This window comes from Corvus hawaiiensis, chromosome 16 (genome assembly GCF_020740725.1).
Source record: "Corvus hawaiiensis isolate bCorHaw1 chromosome 16, bCorHaw1.pri.cur, whole genome shotgun sequence".
Taxonomy (NCBI): domain Eukaryota; kingdom Metazoa; phylum Chordata; class Aves; order Passeriformes; family Corvidae; genus Corvus; species Corvus hawaiiensis.
In genome coordinates, this window is record NC_063228.1 from 3,796,333 (window position 1) to 3,816,973 (window position 20,641).

The 20,641-nt window shown below is 40.5% G+C and overlaps 1 protein-coding gene across 1 annotated transcript in view; it reads left to right on the forward strand.

The window, feature by feature from the left end:
* The window catches only part of GPR146 (G protein-coupled receptor 146), a 48,697-nt gene that overhangs the window by 7,316 nt on the left and 20,740 nt on the right, over window positions 1-20,641 (forward strand). Inside the window, exon 2 of the mRNA XM_048320422.1 lies at window positions 14,312-14,353. The gene's annotated coding sequence lies outside the window, so the exon portion shown is untranslated. The remainder of the gene's footprint in view (window positions 1-14,311; window positions 14,354-20,641) is intronic.

Here is a 20,641-nt window from a genome sequence, read left to right on the forward strand (position 1 = left end):
GTCAGTACTGCTGCCAAAAGACACACTCTCCATTTTGTCCCACCTCTTCTCCCACCTTGGTACAAGTGTTTGCACAGTTTTGTAAACCCATTTGGGTGAAAATTACCTCTCTGTCCCTTCACAAAGGTTACTTTAATACCAAATCAGTTTGTTAATTTGATTCACTGTGAACATTTCTGCCAGCAAAAAGAGGAGGTGATAGAAAGGTGCAAGAAAGTGCAGGTGCAGCTTGTGGGATCCCATTTTTTGCACCCTCTGCCTAAAGACACCATTCCTTAAAAAACCTTAAGTGTAAAATACGTAATGTTGCTATATGTATCCTACCTTTTACATACAGGGGTGATGAACTGTAGCTTGTCAACTCTCAAATTACCACAGATCATTTGGTATTTGTTGCTCTTTAGTAGCATCATGCATTGCTGTTTTGGGCTTTCAGTTATTTCCCTCTAAATTCAAAACGATGGTAAAGGTCTAGTAAAGGCAGGAAGCATAATTTTTGCTTCCAAGGGCCTGAACTCAGGTGTTTCATATTATTTAAGAAAAGCATAATTTTGATTTCTTGCAGACACAAGTAAATTTTTAAAATGGCAACAGACAACCAGTACAGCAATTAATAAAGGTCTTAAGTGTACAGGACTCACATTTCCACAACGCTGAGAGTATTTGTATAAAAGGGAAGTTCCCCCTTTGTTCTTCATCCTCTCAAGTGAACTGCTGGTTCAATTAGTTTCTGCTTTGGCTGCTGTTCTCTGGCTGCTGGAGCTGTGACTCCCTCAACTGCAGTGTTTCACTGTCTAGCACAGACACTGATTTCCTGCCCATCAGAAACTCTGAGGCACAGCCAGAGAACAAACAGGCAGCTGCCACTGGAGCTGTCAAGGCTCTGTAGCCATTTCAAGGTGTAACTCCAGAGAGAAGATGCTGGTCGGCTTCCTGCAGTGCCAAATGAGCAACAAGATCCCCTTCACTCACTACCTACCCATCAGTGGTCAACAGACACATCAGAAACAAGTCCTCTGTGGCAGAAACTCATGGGTTTGCTTGCTCATTCAAGTGGGTAATGGTAGCAGTCAATTATTGAACTGCTCCAGCAGTTTAACAGATGATGACTGAGCTCAAAAGGAAATTTTACTTGTATCATTTAACTAATTAAACAAACAAATGCTGCCATCTAATAATAACTCATACCCATAACTTCATTAAGATACCTAATGTAATAAAGAACATAGGTTATCTTCATATACTGTACAAATCCAAATATATTGCAAGATGTGGTCGAGGCAGTTAAAGAACAGCAAGTGTTGCCATCCTCTGTCCTTCCCTTGGCGTTTCCTTTCGGACTTGCATCACATCTGAAGACACCATTCAGTTCAGCAATGACTCAAAGCAAATTCCCCGTTAGGAATTAAGCTCTAGCAACCTTTAAAAAAGGTTCACGATTCTGTAAACAGAACATCCAATAATCACCCAAGTCTGTAAGCTCCCAGCGGGCACACACTGTGATAGGAGACAGCCCCAGCAGAACAGAGCAGAGCAATTGTAAAAATTAACTGACAGTTTGAAATCTTAACTGCCAAAACATGGAAAAATGTCTTTGACATGCCTGTGTGTCCCTGAGTCCACTCCTGTTATTGGCTAATTAGTAGGAAATCTTAACTAACAGTGTGAAAAAGGAGTTCACAGTTTCTACTTCCAGGACAGGAAGAGGAATGGTATCTAATACCAATGATTCAAACAGTGCCAGGATCTTGAAGCACAGCCATTGAGTTAGAAGTTAATCAGACACCTAAATTGAGAATTTCCACTTGGGAACTGTGTTTATTTAGTGTCAGGACAGACTGTTCTGCTTTCTGAACCCGCACACATAGAAACATGTTTATCTCAAATTCAAACTAATGTTGAACTATCAGGTTATATTTTTGCCAAATATATATAGGTAATTTAGAAGTACTTCAGCCAATCAGTGTATCTACAGAAGAAGTAAGGACTTAAATTTGACACACTGGTGTAACTTTCTCAAAAGGGTAAAAAAAAAAAGAGAGACTGTGTGAACTTCCAGTTTAGCTGTTTTATGAAGACCTAAAAAAAAAAAAATTAAACATTTGTCTGACTTATTTTCATTGAAAGGGTCTTTTATTTTGTTAGGGCCATCGGTGCAGAAGTAATGACACAGAGAAGTGTTCAGGTATAAAATGTCTAATTCCTCAAACATTACATTAATTTGTTTCCTAAACCTAAAGCAGTATTTGATCAGTTGAACAAATACTTGAAATGCATTTGGCTAGTTATCTATTTAGAAAGAGAACAAATTTATTTAAAAGGATTTCTTTTACCCTTTGGTCACCACAGAACAGAAGTTAGATTGAGCTCACAGGATTTTAGGATATTTTTTTTTACCTGGTCTCAGATTAGACCCCGCTTAGGAGGTTATTGCTGTCAAGACACCACTGATAATGGGAAATGTTTTAGGAATAGGAGTGCTTTAACAGGAGAAGACATACATGCTGTAAGAACTGATAATGCAAAACACTCTTCATTTACCACTTAAATAAGCAGGGCTGGTTTAGGACATCTTCATCACCGGACCATTGAGGTAAAAGGAACAGACTTTTGACAGTAGGAGCACTCATATTAAAATCTGTGCAAAATTTCTGACTTAACTACAAAAGACAAAGTCTGAAGAAGTGAAAAGTGTAGTCATATCAAGGTTTGTTTTCAGTTTAAAACTGGCACATGATCAAAGGACTTGAGACACAGTTGTTGCTTGCAAATGGATAATTAGCCTGAAACACTTCCTAAGCTGATCAGCCAATAAATTTACTAGAAATAAAAGCAGAAAAATATCTAATACAGCTCCTCTTACAAGCAACTGTCAAGGGTATTTTAGGCATTTTTATCTATTAAAAGAGTACATCTACAGCCAAACTGCCTGTATATCTTTCCTTTTTAAATAAAAAAACTACTTTACATCCACATTGGGAGGTGTCAGAAACATAACCCATATAAAAGAGCACACAGACCTCTAAAGGCTTCAGAAATCCTTCACCCCTAGTAAAAGCCTTGTATCTTCCATTACTTTCCTTTCAGCTTCTTAGATTAAGGTTTGTATTTGGATTTCAGTTCAAATTAGGCTTAATGTTCCTGGTACTGTCACAATGTCAAACATTTATAATTTTCCTCATTCTGTCCAAAATCTTTTAAATCGTCTGTCTTCCTTGCAAAGCTGCAGTAGGACACCAACTGCAGGTTCTCTGAAATACTTCTGAAGTTACACTGAGGGAGATGCCATTTGTGAATTCTGCTGGAGCATATGTTCAGTATATAAAGTTATTTACGTGCTGTACAATAAATAACCCAGCAACATAAGCTTTCAACACATTTGGAAGTAAAGTCATAAAACCAGTCTTGTTTTGGTCAAAGTGCAAAAATTTATTCGCAACAAATGTTGCAAATAGGAAGCCACAAAATCCACTACAAAGACAGACAATTCCGTAGCATTTTTGTGGCTCTTCCTCCAGAGTGATTATCAGAATTTTAAAAACCAGGCCATATAATACCTGACCTTCTGGGTCATCAGGGGTTTTTTTTGTATCTGTGTCCTCATGGCACGTGCTCAGCTGTAGATGACAACCAGCAGCACGAGGAGTAAGCCACAGCAGCACTTCTGGGCCTTCATTAACACAGAATCCAGGGTACAAAGGGCTCCACAGCAAGCGGAGAAGAAAATGGATTTATGGTATCAGTACAGGCAATACATTTTAAAGAGCTGTAGGGACTCCACAGTAATTAAGAACTTCTTGGGATAATCGTTCACAGAGTATCTGGCTTGTGGTGACTCCCAGGCAGGGATCTTGCAGAAATGAGTAATTAGAACCTATTACAGTAAGATTAAGATGTCTTTGCCTGAACAAGCATTGGGTATAGCATCATCCTTCAGGAAGAATGATGGGTGAAGGTGTTAGCTGCACTCCCACCAGTTCTTCTGGAAGCTCTTAGGTGGAGACACCTCTGACAAAGCTGCAAAATTCATTTAATGCTCATGGGGACACTCTGGGTTACACACACGTGTCCACTTGGTTCTGCAGCTGGTTGGTTATTTCAGGAGCACATTGGGCAGGGCAGGTACCACCTTGGGTGGGAAGATCTCCAGGGTTAGTGACAGGAACACTGCCCCTGGGACATGATGGAGCACTGGGCTTGTCCGTGTCTGTCACTACCAGCAGTACTGGACAGTTTTGGAGCACTGGGTGTCACCAACTGCGTGGTTTGATGCCAGAATTTTGTATGATGCCTGGATCATTTGAGGAGCTTCTGGTATAAGATGCCAGCTGGATCACTGGCTTAGGCTTTCCATTTCAGTTTACTGAAGAAAGCGATCTTCAGTCACATTCTCTCCTCCCCAGTGTTTGAGTGGAATGAATTGAAGAGGGGGAAGGACTAAAAATACATGGAAAACTTGTAATGATAAGTCAGTTCTGAATGCTCATAGAGCTCACATGGCTAACATGAAATCCCTCACAGCTGTGAGTAATTAAAAACTGTAACTCAACAGATAAAAAGTGTTTGTAGGCAAAACCACAACTGGATCCTCCCTTGCAGCAAAACTGTCTAGTAAGGTCTGGACTTCTATATTTGCTGATATTATATCTGAAGGCATCTCGGTTCAAATGGTTTCCTGATCAAAGATAACATATGGCACCAGAAAGAAACGAGTCTCTCCATGGCTGCAGACTCACACCACCTTCAGCACTGAATCACACCAGAACCTTTAAACTGGAATGTTACTGAAATGCCAAATCTAATGCAGATAGCAACACTAAACTTGCTGTGCTGTGCCCAAAAACTGCAAGAAATCAAAAGAATTCATAAGCTCTACAAAGAGGATCTGTGAAGGGCACTTTATCCTGGGACCAGTTACAGTTCCAGTCTGGAAGTTCAGAAAAGAAAGGAAACATTAGCATTTTTGTACTCCAAGAAACAAGGGGGAAACAAAAATCTTTGAATACAACTTACTTTCTCAGCATCAGATTCATTATACCAATTCATCACAAACCTGTATATTTCTGGTTACTCAAACAGTTGTGGGCTAATATAGGGGGGAAAAAATCACTAAAGAAGTCAGAGTTCATCCCTACTGTTCTTAAAATGTGGGTGACACAATGTAATAATTTGAATTTTTTCATTTAGAATGGTATCTCTCATATAGTTTGTTCCTTCTGCCCTGATTTACAGTATAAACCCCCCAAATTATAAAAATACATTTCTATTTTAGCCTTTTTGGGTTTGCTATATTTTTTATTACTTTATCAGGCCTTAAAACCTACAAATGCCTCTCTCTGACTTAAAGAAGAAAATACTCTCTTGTGTACACATGCAAAAAGAACATTTAGTATTCAATCCTTTTAGCTGCAAAATCAAATGCCCAAAATCAATGGAACACAAAGAGGAATCAACATCAGACACACATTTCAAACACATTACACAAGTGATTAAAGAAAAAAGGGAAGAAGTCTAAAATAAACCTACTTGCATAACAGCCTGTGTACAACCCCTTGAGACTTTAGAGCAGGATAAATATGTTTCAGACGGTGCCACTAATGTGACGTTTTAATGGTGTGAGAACAATAAACAAAACTTCTTAGAGATAGATAATAAATGATGAAAGACTGTGATACAGTTTAAAGGCCCAAATAAACAAATATGCATTGATCTTTTTCTGCCAAGAGTGGACATCACACCACACCTGGTGATGGATGCAAGAGAGTTGAGAATGTTGTCACTTTTTCTGGACAATGAAGCAAAACCACAGAAATCAGCACGAGAAGCAGCTAAGTTTAGCCACCACATTTGGCTACATATATTTATATCCTATAAATACATGGGCAGCATCTAAACAAGGATGCAACTGTCATTCCCTTTGTAAGAAAATGATGAGTTGTACTATGCTAATAACATACTCTGAAGGAGCAAGGAATCAGAATTGATTTTCATGAAACAACACCGGAATGTGATTCCACACTTCAGTAATAATATTTTCTGCTGTAAATGTGCAGCAAAGATGTGTGCAGCCAAAGGATGGTAAATACAGATCCAGGGAGTTATGCAGCATCTGGTCCAACCCAGTTACCAGCAAGGGCAGGGGAGGAGGATATGGGAGGACACGTTCTGAGCTACGATGCCTTACGCTGATAAGGGAACTGGCTGGAATTACTCTTGTATGAGCTCATTTCATACTGTGAGCATGATGCTATCACAGAAGTGCTTAAAATGAAAGCCAACACAGAGATTCCCGTTACTCTGCTTGACTCGGAAAGAAAAAAAAAATAAATTTACACTGAAAGCTTTGTCCTCATTCTTATCATGAAGTGTGAGTTACACAATATGCCATCACAGGAACTGCATGTCCCAAGAAAAAACTCTTTATTTCATTTAATTTAGAATGAGACAGAACTGGGTCGATATACCACCATGACTGCTTTGTTTGTCAACAAAGACATGTACTATTGCCTATAACTCAGTTTTAGGGGTATATTATCTAGCAGTTTGTTTTTACTACTGGAAATTGTGTAAGCTTGGACAAGGATAACATTCAACATTATCAAATGAGAGGCACCAGAGTTATGATTTCTAGGCACAAGTAATAATTGGATTGGAAGGCAAAGTTCAAGAAAACAGTAATACTCTCGTGTATTAACAGAAGGCCTGTTCTGCTCTGTAGTGCACTACCCAAGGCCATTTCCTTCCTTAATATTAAAATTCTAATCAGCCTTCATTTCATCTGCAGAAATTTATGACCTAGTCCAAGTTCTGTGTATAGATTTAGAAACAAACAGACGTGGAATATGAGACCCAGCATGTTATAAATTCTCAATTTAACTGTAAAAACCTGTACGTGCACAGGGGGAGAATGTTTAAAACACACCGAGTTCCACACAGTGAATTATTGCTATGAACCCTGCAAATGTCTCTAAATACAGCTGTATTAATTCCAGATTTGATATTAAGAGCCTAGATATCAAACTCTGAGGAAACTGGACCCACTGTAGAAGAAATGAAAATGGAGAACTATAACCACAAGAAGAAATTCTTTACAAATTTACCTTCAGCAGTGCTTTCCAAACTGTGGGGTGCTTGCTGCAAGCAATGTGCCTGTTTCTTCTATGCAGCTTGTAACAGCTGCCAGAAAACCTGAGCATGTTCTCCTAAGCATTGCTGCTGTTTAAGTCAATGCCTTTGGCAGGATCTGGGTTTGAGGACTTCCAGAATACTTGAAAGTAAGCTGCTGCTTCTAAACAGAGAAAATAGTTAGCTCACTCAAACCCTTAGCTGTTGGGGTTTTTTTTTGCTCCCAAGGAGACACCTCTGACTGGAGTATCGTATCTCAAAATTAAGCCAACAGCAAAGAAAAGGAAAAGGAAGTCTGGGAAACGGAACAAAAGAATGTTTACTCTGCAAGGTAAATCAGGGAAATGGCTAGAAGGGCAGAATTACAAATCTAAATGCTTGAGTCTCCAAACAAAACATTAAAACATCAAGCTCACTCTTCAAAGAGCAGTAACAAACCCTGAAGATCACAAGTGTGAGGGTACGCGTCGTCTTCATGCCTCGACATAGCTCGAGAGTGGGTATTTATGTCAAAACAAATGGGTGGGCCACTGAGAACTGTGATGTGGCAAATCAACCACACCACTTCCCCCTTGTTGCAAAATCCCATTCTTCTTTTCTGTCTCAACAACACGTTCAGCCCACCTCCAGCTTCTCCCTGCTCGACCACGGCAGCACTCACCGTCCTCTCCTCAAACTCCGTTCCGCAATCCTCACCTCTGGTAGTGCCAGTTTCGCATGACACACTCGAAGCTCTGTGTCCCAGCAGCAGGGTAGCTGAGAGATAACCCCGTGCCATCAGGCAGGTACCAGCACAGGAGGCAGTGCAGGCATCCCACTGCCTGGAGTGGTCACGTTCACGCAGCTGCTTGGCAAGAAAGTGCCCACGTTCAACTCCCTGAGCAAGCCCGGGGCAAAACACGTCCCCTCCTTGGAGCTGCCTGGCCACACACGGTGCCATGGAGCTGTCAGCAGGTTACAGAAAGTGCTCTTCAGCCATCAGCTCTGCAGCTCTGACAGAGACACGCGTGAAACGTCAGCTCTGTGTGTGTGCGTGTGTAAACAAAGGCAGGTCAGCCTACAAGGCTGGGACATTGCACAAAGTCTGGTATGGGATGGGTTAAATCTTAGGGTGCATAAATAATTTTCAGTGACCACGTCAAAAAAAGAATGGATGGTGAAGTGCAAGAAACTGCTCCAGCTGGTCATGGAACCACTGCTAAGGAATTCAGCCGAGTCCCCAGGCCATAGCACTGCCTCCAGACACCAACACCAGCTTTTAAATCCACAAAAGCTCCACTACCTTACACTAAACTCAGAACCAGCTTGTTGCAATACTCTGGGAGAGAGAGGAAATAGAAAGAGGAAGAGAAACCTCACTCAGTCCATGCAGTTTGGCAGTAAGTAGAATTGCCTAAAATCCATCAAGTGAAATTGCATGTTAATTGTAAGGTAATTTTCAGTATTTGAATACAATTTCCTCAGCATTCTTCCACTCCGTAAGACACACCTGACAATTAGAAGCAACTCTGCAGGTGCCCTCAGCCTGATCCACCTGCATGTTATCAACACACAAATGTTGATTTGCCAAACTTAGCATCCTGCAGATGCTGTTCCAGCAGGTGCTGCTGGGGCCACTTCTATTTCAGACCGCAGAAGCAGTTCACTGACTGACCAGCAGCTCTAAACTACATTTGGGAAAGCGTCCCAGCTCTCAAACTTTTTGTTTAGTCTCTCTGAGCATCTGTGAATAAATAAATAAGAAAATTCACAAAATACCACTACAAACAAGCAATTGTAAAAAGTGGAAGTTAAGAATGTAATTAGATTATGACATTTATAAACGTAATCATAAAAAAAAAATTCTACAAGTTAAAGCCTGTAAATGAATCTTCATTTATATAACAAGCAATAACAAAAAATCTCACTGGACATATTAGTAATTGAGACTGACCTTCAGTGACTGGGTGCACAGACAAACCCTTTTAGGTGATTTTTCACTTCTACTGTGTCTCAATTTCCTCAATAAAAGGGTGGGTTTCCAAATGCTGGGGAAGGTTTGGTGGTTTTTTGTATTTAACAGACTACAGCCATAGCAAAGACTGCTTCTCTATTTTTTTTTGGTTAATTTTACACAACTAAAGCACACAATCAAGTATCTTCAGAAAGGACATGGCACAGCTTTTATTCTGCCTGCTTACTCTAGATAAGTTACTATTAAAAAAATCATTTACAAAAAACCAAAAAATCCTGCCCAGCCAATAAGCACATGAATTTCAACAGGAGACAAAATGCCAAAAATAACAAGGAGTTATGGGGAGCAGACACTCACTGTATGTGTGAACCTAGAACTGTAAAATTTAGTCTCAAAAATGACTAAATTAGGATTTCTCTACACAACAAGTTCCAAAGAAAGACACTAAACTCTGCCATTAATATTTGCTATTGTGGAGAGCAGACATACGGTAGTGAAGGCAGCATCTGCCACTTGGAAACCAGCTGAGTGACTTCAAACCTGGCATTTGTGCAAATCTGTGCGTACTGTAATCTAACATAAAAATATTAATTGAGAAGCATATCAAGTTAGGCTTGTCAGCCTTAATATTTTTCTGGTGATTTGAATGGGGCCAGAGAATAAGATAAGTATCTGTACAAATCCAGTTGGCTTTACTTCAAATGCAAAAGCTTGCTTCTAAGCTGCACAAGAACAGGAGCCCTATAAAATCAAATTTTGAATGCAAAGCCAACCCAGTTCTGCTCATCATTTTCTACTCTGAATCCTGTCTGCAGCAACAGTTTCTGGTGAGCTCACTGTACTTCCCTGAAATACTGTACAACATACAATTATTTTTGTATTTAAAACAAGTTTTGATTTTTTAAGTTTACACTAATGAAATATTTTCATTAGCACTGTTGAGCTAAAGATTACTGAGCTTTCTTTGCAGCTTTTAGGGAGTTTTTTAATCAAGCTGGTCAGTATTCCCCATCTATCAGTGAAGATCAGCTTAATTTGTTTAGTAGCTAAAACTTGGAGCGAACAACAGTATTTTCAAAACAAATACATCAAGTTAAAGCAAGGGCATTTGTGGTTCATCTGAATCACATGGCTCCAGATTTCAAATCTAAGCTAAGGAAATAGAGGTTATGACATCCTGCAGCTGCGACAAGTCGTGTTCGTAAAGCAACGTTAAATCAAGACCACTTGGCCAGTTCAGGCAGCTGCTTGTGTGGAAGTGAAAGATCCCATGAGAGCATTAAAAAAAAAGAAAGGTTCTGGTGTCCTAGCCAAGCCCCCCTTCCTTCACTAAATGCTACCGGGGACTAAGCTTCTTCAGAGCAAATGACCGTGGAAGGTTGTTGCCAAGTAATTGCTACTGATTTATTTACATCCAATAACGGGAACAGGAATCAAACACTTGGCAAAATACACGGGCAAGTAAATTACAAATGGCCTTCCCATGCTATAGAAGTGCCAAGTGCCTGAGCCTGCCCCTCAGTAAGTTGGTTTTCAGAAAGATCCCTTGGGTGGTTTGATTCACCATAAGGCCGTGCAAATGCTCCCATCAGCTCAAGGACACGTCAGTGGCAGGGAGAAGCAGCTGGAGCTTCATCAAGGCAGTGGTGTGGGTGCTGCAAGTTAGGGGCACACTTCTACACAGATAAAAGTTTTCATTCAGCTGGGAGTCTCAGGAAGAAAGGATTGGGTCTGGAAATGCTATTTTCCAGTCTCCCATTTTGTAGCATTCATCCCTGGAAGTAAGGCCAGGTGTGCTGGAGCTCTGACCAACCTGGTCTGGTGCGTCCACAGCAGTGGGGTTGGAAGTAGATGATCTTAAAGGTCCCTTTGAGCCCAAGCCATTCCATGATTCTGTGATTTTAAGATCTATTTATTGATACGATAAATACTGTTAAAACACCTGAGAGTTGGCATTTTCAGTTACAGCAGAAGGGAAAAGTCTTTTCCAAAATTTTGTGAGAGGGTACTGGTGGTTGAAACAGCGGGACCATTCACTGCTCCCCTGAGTACCAAGAAAAAAGTGCCTGTAGCTTTTCCCTTTTTTCTTCCTTTTCTTTTTTTCCCTCTTTATTTTTTTTTAAGCAGGGAGGAAGCATGGAGCAGTAGTACTGATTGGGGACTTTCATGACACTATCTGGATGCCAGTGTCATGCTGTGTAAACATGTGGATCCATTAGACAGTTGTTGGAAGCAGTGAATTCCAAATTTGATCTAGTGATAGGACTCCTGCTGTTTGGAAAAAAAGAAAATGGGGTTGCGAAACCACACAAGGAAAACGCTTCAGACTTCTTAAAAAAAAAAACAAAAAAACCAAAGAAAAGCACAGCGTGAACAATGATGAACTGGATGGCCTGCAGATCCCAGCCTCTGGAGAGTCCTGACACACAGAAAAAAACCACCTGAGCCCTTAGTTTGATAACTTTGTAAAACTTACTCCAACCTGAAAGGATAAAAACATTTTGCATAGAGAAAAATTCATATCCACATGCAGAATACAGAAGATTTTCCTTGCTAAACGACAGCTGCTCCAGTGATTTTTATCTTGTTGCACATTTCTCGTGCAGGCTACTGCCGGAACTACAGCCGGAGCTCTCCGGTATTCCCAGCGAAGCTGCCTGGGGAAGGGAGTGGTACTTAACTGCCTTCCTTTGGTTTGTGCTGGCAAAGCAGCACTTTTTGCTTTGTAGTATTTAATGGCCTAAAACACACGTTGGAATTAACTCCTTCATTAGCTACACAGCTGCTGCTCCTTATCGCTTTCATTTTTCTTACCTGTAGCACTGCAAAATTTTATGTTCTGATTCAGAATTCTGTGTGATGAATACAATACATGAATTGTATTTGTTAGAATATCAAATGCAGGCCTCATGAATAAAAGTGTAATTACACGTGACCTTTGAAATCATACTCCATTCTTTATGCTATCTAGAAATAACTATGCTCATTCTGTCCTTGCCACAATTTCATTTCAAACTGATTAACCAGCATTTTATTCCACTCAAGTTGCCTACATTAAAAAAAAAGCCAGCGAGTTCTGCTCCCAGCACAACTGCAAACCCACTTTAAGGCTGTCACTACAAAACTTGTTATTCATCTCCACAGACTTACAGATGTGAAAAGCCGTGTGTATAGCTCAGCATTTCCATTATGATTCATGTTGTGATTTAATCAATTCTAAAACATTGTTTACTACATAAAAGAAATTGTACTTCAACAGCAAGGATCAGAAAGCAAGAAAATCAATCGAGAAGGGCTCCTGAGTAACTAAGGAGGAACACATTGTCCTTGGGAAGCTGCAGGAGGTCAGCAGTAGCAAAGCTTCTCTTTGGAGACTGCTGGGTGACCACAGAATCTTTCTCCAGCCCAGCCCTAAGAGCTCCCTGAGCACACAGCAGTGGTCTTTGGACCACTTGGAGTGGATCTTGGAGTGCAGATCTCAGTAATGCACCTTGCTATGCATATGAAGAAACTTGTGCAACTCTGCCAGCTGAATTCAACAGTTTCCATGTCTAATTCTAGTGATATCCATACCCCCATGCAGAAGAAGCCACAGGACACCACTAATGCACTGAAGAACTGCATTACTCAGGGGAAGCCATCTCTTGCAGCCTCTCCTTACACAGCTGGAGCTTCCAGAGCTCCAGATGTGTTACAGCTGTGCCCAGGTGGGACTTCAGCAGTGAGAGGCACCAGCCAGGAGAAGCTCACCACAGCCAGTTTCTGCTGTAAAGCATGGGGCAGCTGTCCCACTACGTCCCTGAATGCAGCTTAAATTTGCATGAAAGTATGAACAGAAGAGCTGCTCCTTCTTTGCATGGGTTTGTGGCAGATTTATTTTTGTTCTTGAGAAGCCAGCCAGAGACTATGATGGACCAGCCACTACTGCAGGGTTTTACAGCCACCAGAGTTGGTGTTGGGCATCTCCACCTGTGTGGCACATCACAAAGACACGTTGGCCACGAAAATCCCTTTCTCTTAAGATCAAGACCACAGAAAAATAGTAACAGTTTGTCCTTCTATTTACTATTCTCCATAAAACTAGGGAACTAAAATTACAAGCAAAATACTGGTTGCACTGTTTGTTTTTCTTGGGTCCTTAAATGCCAACCACAAGATGTCAAACAGAGGGCAGAGAGGCCAAGGAGAGCAGGGGAGCTGGGGAGCCTTGACTGGAAAATGTGGTAGTAACAACCATAACTGGTGCTAATAGTGGAGAAAAAGTGCATCAGAGTGAGATCCGATCTTTCACAGACCAGTGTTGCATCTCTCAATAAAACTTTATTACAAAAAAGAATGAAGTGGCACAGGCAGCTATCTTAAACCATTTTTTCCCAAGCAAAGTATTCTGCTTACCTCAAAATTCAGTCATAATTGAACCCTTGAACTAGCTAATCTTTCTTTTTAGGGGAAAACTCATCTACTCATAACAGTTGCCTTTCTCTACAAATATTACTGTTCAGTCATCAATCTCAGCTAAAACCTCTTTAATGCCTTATGTATGCCTGTTTATATTTTTTTTTCTACTGCAATACATATGGAAATTAGTGCTTTACTTATTTTTTCTTCTCCTTTAGATGAGTTGTATCTGCATACTGAAATAGCGGTCACAAATTTTGAGTGGACAAATGTATTACACTTCTTATAATGCCATAAAATACAATTCTCTGTATTTTTTCCCCAAAGCATGCAAAGGAGCAAACACATACTCAGTAAAGTGAAATAATATGACACTGTGTGCCAAACCCACCACTTTTTAGAGTGCCAAACCAAAGTGACATTTATCATAGTTGCATATTACAGGGCAAATATTTCACATCAGGACTGTTATATGTCAGTTTTAACCCCCCAAGCACAACATTTTTAATGAGGAGAAGGAAGTTATAGTTCTCTTTTTAGATCAATCTACAGCTTTTATTCAATATCTCCAACTCACAAGTGTAAACAGAACCATCAGCCCCACTGTGGCGCATTACAACATCAAACACCATGAACAGTTACGTCACAGATTTTCTAATCACTGGATGAAACACTGGGCATTGTAAATGCTACACAGAAGATGGTATAGGGAGATGAAAGACAAAAAAGTAAAAATTCTCTGTATTTACCAGATTTGATTAAATTTTGTTTTCATTTCTTTCAATCACCTAGAACTAACTGTTTCACCTTTTTTTTCTCCTTTTCTCCTCCCAGTGGCTCCATCTCAGAGTGACATTTTCCTGGGCTGCACCTCATGTAAGTAGAGCTGTAGCAATACAGTGTGATTATTGTTGTGCATGCTTATTTCATCAGTGTAAAACTGTGAAAATACTTACCAAAATTGGGACTTTCAGACCTGCTATTTACTTCTGTAAAAAGGTACTGGATTACCAAGTCCTAACTGAAGATTTAGCTAAGATAAGTAATATTAACTCCCAGACTGTGCTTCTCAAAGATCACAAACCAGCCAACTAAATAGTCTCATACAAAGTTAACATCCAATTTACTACATCTTTCTAACTCTGTGAAATCTGGACTCCATGGAAATGTCCCATCATCCCTGGGGCATTCCAGGGCTCTTTGCCAGGCAGGGAAACCTCTGCAGAAACAGACTGGAGGCACATCAGAAGGTTTAATGGGCATTACTTCTGCAAACTGCTTCCCAGTCCAGGTGAAGAAGGAATGGAGGCTGCAGTGCCTCCCTGCAAGAGCATCCTGACAGTTAAACTTGCCTGGAAGCCCAGGGCCCATGGGAATGAGCGTCATTAACAAGGGCTGATCAGGGAGAAGGGCAAAGACAAAGGCAAAGCCAAGCCCTTGTTGGGCAGCAGGGAAGATGCACACCTTTAAGAAAGACTTTTAACCTAAACTTAATCTGTTCAGATTTAAAGGACAGACACAAAACTTCATCTTGTCTTCTCCAAGTGGCCAATTCCATTCATGGGAGCACTGATGGTGCCAGCACCACCAATGCTCTGAGGGGCTCTTTGCACTCAGCAAAAGAATGTGCTTGGGTACAAGGGGTGGCACCTGCTCAGCACAGAGAGGAACAGGGGACTTGTTCAGCTCGGTCTAATGAGTAATGGATGAGAAGCCAGGAATTATTTAATGTTAATTCCAGCTCTGCAAGTACCAGCTGCTGTTCTGTTACTCTCAGCAAGTCATTTCATCTTCTTCATGTTCTCCTGTGTACAGTGAATGTAACATTTTGGTGCCCAGTGTCCAACTCTCAATTGAACATTCTAGTCATAAATGCACTGCCTCCCTTCACTTTGATAAAGTACAGTCAGCATCAATAGATAATACTTTAAAAAAATTCCCTTCCAACTCTTGTGAAACAGGAGCTGACTGTTTATGGAGTACTTATTTTTTATGTCAGTTTACCATAGGGCCTCTTTAGCCACAGGCTTACAGCTGGAGGCCCCAAGGCATTTTTTGGGAGTGGAAACTTTTTGAGCTCAGCTCCTAACAAATTTCCAGCCTGCAGTATGTTTTTCATTAGTCTACATGGTGTTATAATAAATGATGCACTTCCTCTTTCATTTTATGATTTTTTTTCTTAAACATGCAACAATTTTTCTGTGTCTGTTTTTTATTACTTTCAGTATACTCAACCACACTAATCTTAGAGACTATGTATAAAAACAGAAAGGATATCTTGAGTAAGATATCAGCTACAGCAAGACAAGCTTTTAAGTTTAAATTCTCCACTGAAGGCCAGTCATAAACCCATTACATGTATGAGCTCCATGGGCAACCACTCTTTCAGAGGGTGTTGTTAAGAAAATAAAAATCTGTTACACCAAAACCTAGAGCTGGTGTAGAAAAGGCTCCTCCAAAATACTCACCTGCAAGACATTCAGCTAAAGAAGTCTGATCCCACTGGCAATTCTCCACTACAGGTCCCACTCCGTGTGCTTGCCTATTTTACATATATTTTATATATAGTTGATACACATGTTTTTTTAAAGATAGCCTTCCTTTTATATTTTACCCTCTCTCCATAATTTTTAATAAGAATGTATTCCCGGGGCCTGACAGCACCAGGAAAACCTGGCTATGCCAACAAGAAGAGATTCCAGTCAAACATCATCATGTCTGGCATACTGTGTTTCATTTACAAATCTTTGATTTCTAAATGAATGGCAGTTCAAAGTACACATGAAACACAGATACTTTCTGCTTATGTACACAGAGATTGTTAGAGATTAAACCACTTTTAATTAAAGACTTAAGCAGGTGTCAGTTCACGATACTCTCTGAATTTGGTTTAAGAAGATCTGTGTTCCACAGTTACCCAGCAGCACATTAAACACAAGCAGAATCAAAGAGACCTTCCTAAACAAAGCCAGGAAAAGCCACTTTGTAAGAGAGTTTGAAGTTTGCTACTACTGATCTGTCACTTATGGAACGTCACATACTTACTTGGGAAACATTGTAAAACACTTAAAAAATAAACAACCCCCCAGTAAACAGCCCCATGAGACAGAGCCCCAGGCCACACAAGACCTATTAATTTCAGTGGGGTTTGTTGTGCCTCTGTTTATGCATCTAACTACACAGAGTTAATTTACAGTATCAAGGCCTAAATCAGATAATTTAAGAGCATTCTGGACTCAAATAACAAAGAGTTTAAACATGGAAATGAAATTGCTTCCAAGTAATTTTTCTCTGTCATACTTCAGGGTGAGAGCAATATGAGGGGCACCCTGTTTCTCCATTACTCAAAGAGTCTTCATTTCTTTTTTTAAAGGAAATCCAAAGATTAATTTAAAGCCATCTGATGAAAATACCTTAATATTTACCTTCACATTTTGATGTAATATATAGTGAATTCGAGTGATTTCAAAAGTTATCCTGGATGCTTCTCATTTCAAGATGTTAAATATTGGCTTTCAGAAATTTCCATTACACATTGTCTGACAATATTTGCTGCTCTGGAGTACATGAACTGACTTTTAATTCTTACAGAGGTAATGATAATAAAGTTTGTAGAAGCTGGGCACAGGTGACATTTTAGAATTTCATAGTTATTATAAGTCCCTCCTTTCCAGGTCCATAAAGTAAGTGTAAAAAATGGTTAGAACTGCCAAATGTATAAATTCTCTTGATCCTTTTTACCTGTTACATCATCAGTTACAGCTACTCTTAGACTGGTCTCCCAATCACCCTTTAAATGAGGGCACTACAACATCCCAGCAGCAGTGTTACAGCCAACACCTGAGCACAGTAAAGGAGCACACCTGTAATCCTCAGATTTTATAACTGGTAAATCACAAACTGAACTTCCAAACCCCAAGAGCATTATAGAGCTGTGGGAAGGAAACAGTGAGGGAGGCAGAGCCAGTGATTCCCCCAGCTGACAGTCGGTGGGATGCAGGACAAGCAGGGGACAAAGAGCCAGAACAAAGACCAGAACAAAGGCTGCTGACCAGCCAGGGCTGTCATCTGCAGCAAAAAAGTACCAGCCTCCCAAATAAACAAAGTACCAGCCTGCATCCCAAATGTTGCTTTATGGAAGGCACTGTTTAAAGGTGGCATAGGATGGTTAACATGAAAGCACAATTTCTGGAGCTTCAACTGCTCCCAAGGGGAAAACTGAGCGCTCTTGTATAAACCAGCTTTCCCTTTTGCAGTTAATTTCCTCTACTTCTTTACTTACTACAATATTGCATACAGACAAATCTGAAAAAAAATGGTAGAAACCAAGATCTGTTTGACTGCTTCAGCAGTAAGGTACAAATCTGCAGTAACCATGAAGGCTCAAATTACATAATATCCACCAGTGCAACCAGGAGTTACACGCAGCTCCTGAATTTTATCAAGTTGTCTGCAGACAGTGTAAGGAATCTCCCTTAGCCAGGAAGGAAAAACTCCTAAATTCAGGTGAGATTCTTTTGTACAGCTATGGCAGGCACAGGTTACAAAGTGGGTCTTTGTATGGCTGCTCCACCTCCAGCTTTATTTACTGGGAGCTGGTTATGTAACCAACACAAAAGAAAATAACCATTTCTGGGTTGTTTTCCTTTGCAAGCCCTGGGCTGCCAGGAGGAACTGAGAGAATTCAAAAGAGCTTCCCTTCTGTTGCTCTTTTGGGTGTTTCTCTTTGAAGTGGCACCCTGAGTGGCTGCTCATTCACCAGTTTTGTAGGTAGCCTTTAAAGCAATAGTTTCCACTCTTCAAGCTCAAGCACAGAAAACGTACAATTAATTAAACCAAGTTAGTGGTGTTATTATTTCAGCCTTTCATTTCTACTTGGTGTCAGACTCTTAAGACGAAAGGACTCTTTGTAGTAGGATTTCAGACACTCTGGGGAAAATTATGAACTTTAAGACTGATCTGATCTGGTTCGTGCAACACACGAACAATCTAAGGAAACCATTTAGCTACTGCTTAAAGGAAAATCCATTCCAAAATCTAGAATCAGAGTCAAACTTTGCAGTGTTACTGTGCTGTATTTAACTGATGGTTTAACCCTTTGTTTTGACATGCTATTCTTTAATCACTTCTTTCCTGCAAAAGAAGACTCAGCCTAAAATATGGAATTATTGCAAAGTAGATTTCCTGGCTAGGAAATCTTTGGTAACAGATAAATGGGCTGCTAACCTGCCAAATGGCTCAAATGCAACAAAAACGGCATCTGTTGCTGCTCATAATAGTAGTGGCCAAACACCATATTACTGGTTTCCAACTATTTTCCTGGTGTGAAATGTTTGTAAACCATCCTTTTGCACTGCTGCCGAACTCCAGGAACATTCTCCAGGACAGTTCTAGTCCTTAACTGAAAAAAAAATATTCCTACATTATTAAGAATTACTATGGAGAAAAGATCTCAGTGAATCTGTCCTACTGTAATGGCTCACTCCCATTTCCACACACTGTGTATGTTGTTTATTTTCATTCTTTGAGCATGGGATTTTATAGCCCAAATTATCTCATTTTCTCATAGTACAAACAGTCCAATTTTCATTCATTGAGGTCAACATTTTTCTTGTGTTCTTCCTCTGTTTTCTTCTTCCCTTTAAAATTCGCTATTAACAACAAATACAATAGATTTGTGCTATCAAAATACCTCTTGGGGTAGAGATCTATTCATAAATTGTTTTTTCACATGAGCATAGATCAAAAGTGGTGATAGTAAAATGGTACAGCTAGAAGAAATGTTGTTTTAACTCCATCCATTCTCCATAACCTTTAGATGAAATAGATCTACAATCATGCAACCTCCTCTTCGAAGATTTTTGTGCAACAATTTTCTCCAAAATCTAGAAGGCTTCAAGAAGTAATGTGCAGTCAAGCAGATTTTAGAAGCTGGTAGCACTTCATGGTCAGCTGGCTGTAAAATCCTGCTCACCACCACAGTCTGGAGCTTGCAAACTTGGTGCTTTACAGCTTTTTTTAAGGGTTTAAGGCTGGGGAGACTGCAGCCAAGCTTTTTTTAGGGAAGACAGTAATACCCTGGACTTTTTCCTTTGCTTGTACTTTCTCCTGCTTCTCCTGTGCTGCAAAGGGAGCTGTAGTTCCTTCAGCCTGTCCTGCAGTGCCTTCAGCCTGTCCTGTAAGCACCGCAAAATACACCCAGAGGGTTAAAGCCCTTCCTCCCTCCCTCCCTCCCACCTGAGGTCTGCAAAGGAAAGAGCTGCTGAGACCCTGGTAACAGGAAAAGGTCAGGAGCTGTGTATTATATCCTGTAAGTTTGGATTAGCCCACAATAGCTAAATAAACTGATTTGATGTCTAGTGACATTTTCAAACAGTAGCTAATAAAATTATCCAAAGTATGCAGAGACAAAAGATGCACACAGACACACCAAAAAACGTCTCTAATACATCCACACAGGCAACGACCTAACAGGGAATTTCAGCAGTTTGGCCACACAAACCAGGGTCAAATATAAAAGAACCCAAGTTTAAAATCCTGCTGACTAGAAAAGACACAAATACTCCTGCCTTGCCCATTATTACCACTCCTATTGATATGCACCTATCAGGTCTTTTGCACAGAACCATGTTTTCGAAACAGAATCATGGTCTTTCCAAAATAAATAAATAAAAGGCATGCTACTGACGCGAGCCACGAGCTCAGAATACTTTGGGAAAGCTTCTCTGAATTAGCATGGTTAGCAGGTCTGAGGGATTTTCACGAAAAATTACATAAGGATCCCGGCTCACATCAGCAGAGGAAGGAGCTGTGATGGAGGCGGTTCCCACTCCTGTAATGCTGGAGCTGGCACAGGCAGAGTGCAGTGCCCTTAGCATGAGCTCCTCTGTGGTCCCACCAAGCAGGTGCCCCTCGCTTCCTGGCAGCCCTCAGCAGACAAGAGGCTGTGCTGGGGCCGTGGCACATCCAGCTGCCACAGCCAGTTTCATCTGGAACGGCCCTCAGGGAGAGCTGGGTGAATTCCTCAAACCAGAGACGCTGCTTCTGAGGAATGAATGTATGATTAATGGGGTTGCAGCACTGGTACAATTGTGGTCGCCTTTTTTAAGTTTTCCGTCAAAGTTCTTGCAACCTGAAATACTATAGCAGATGAAAAATGAAAGC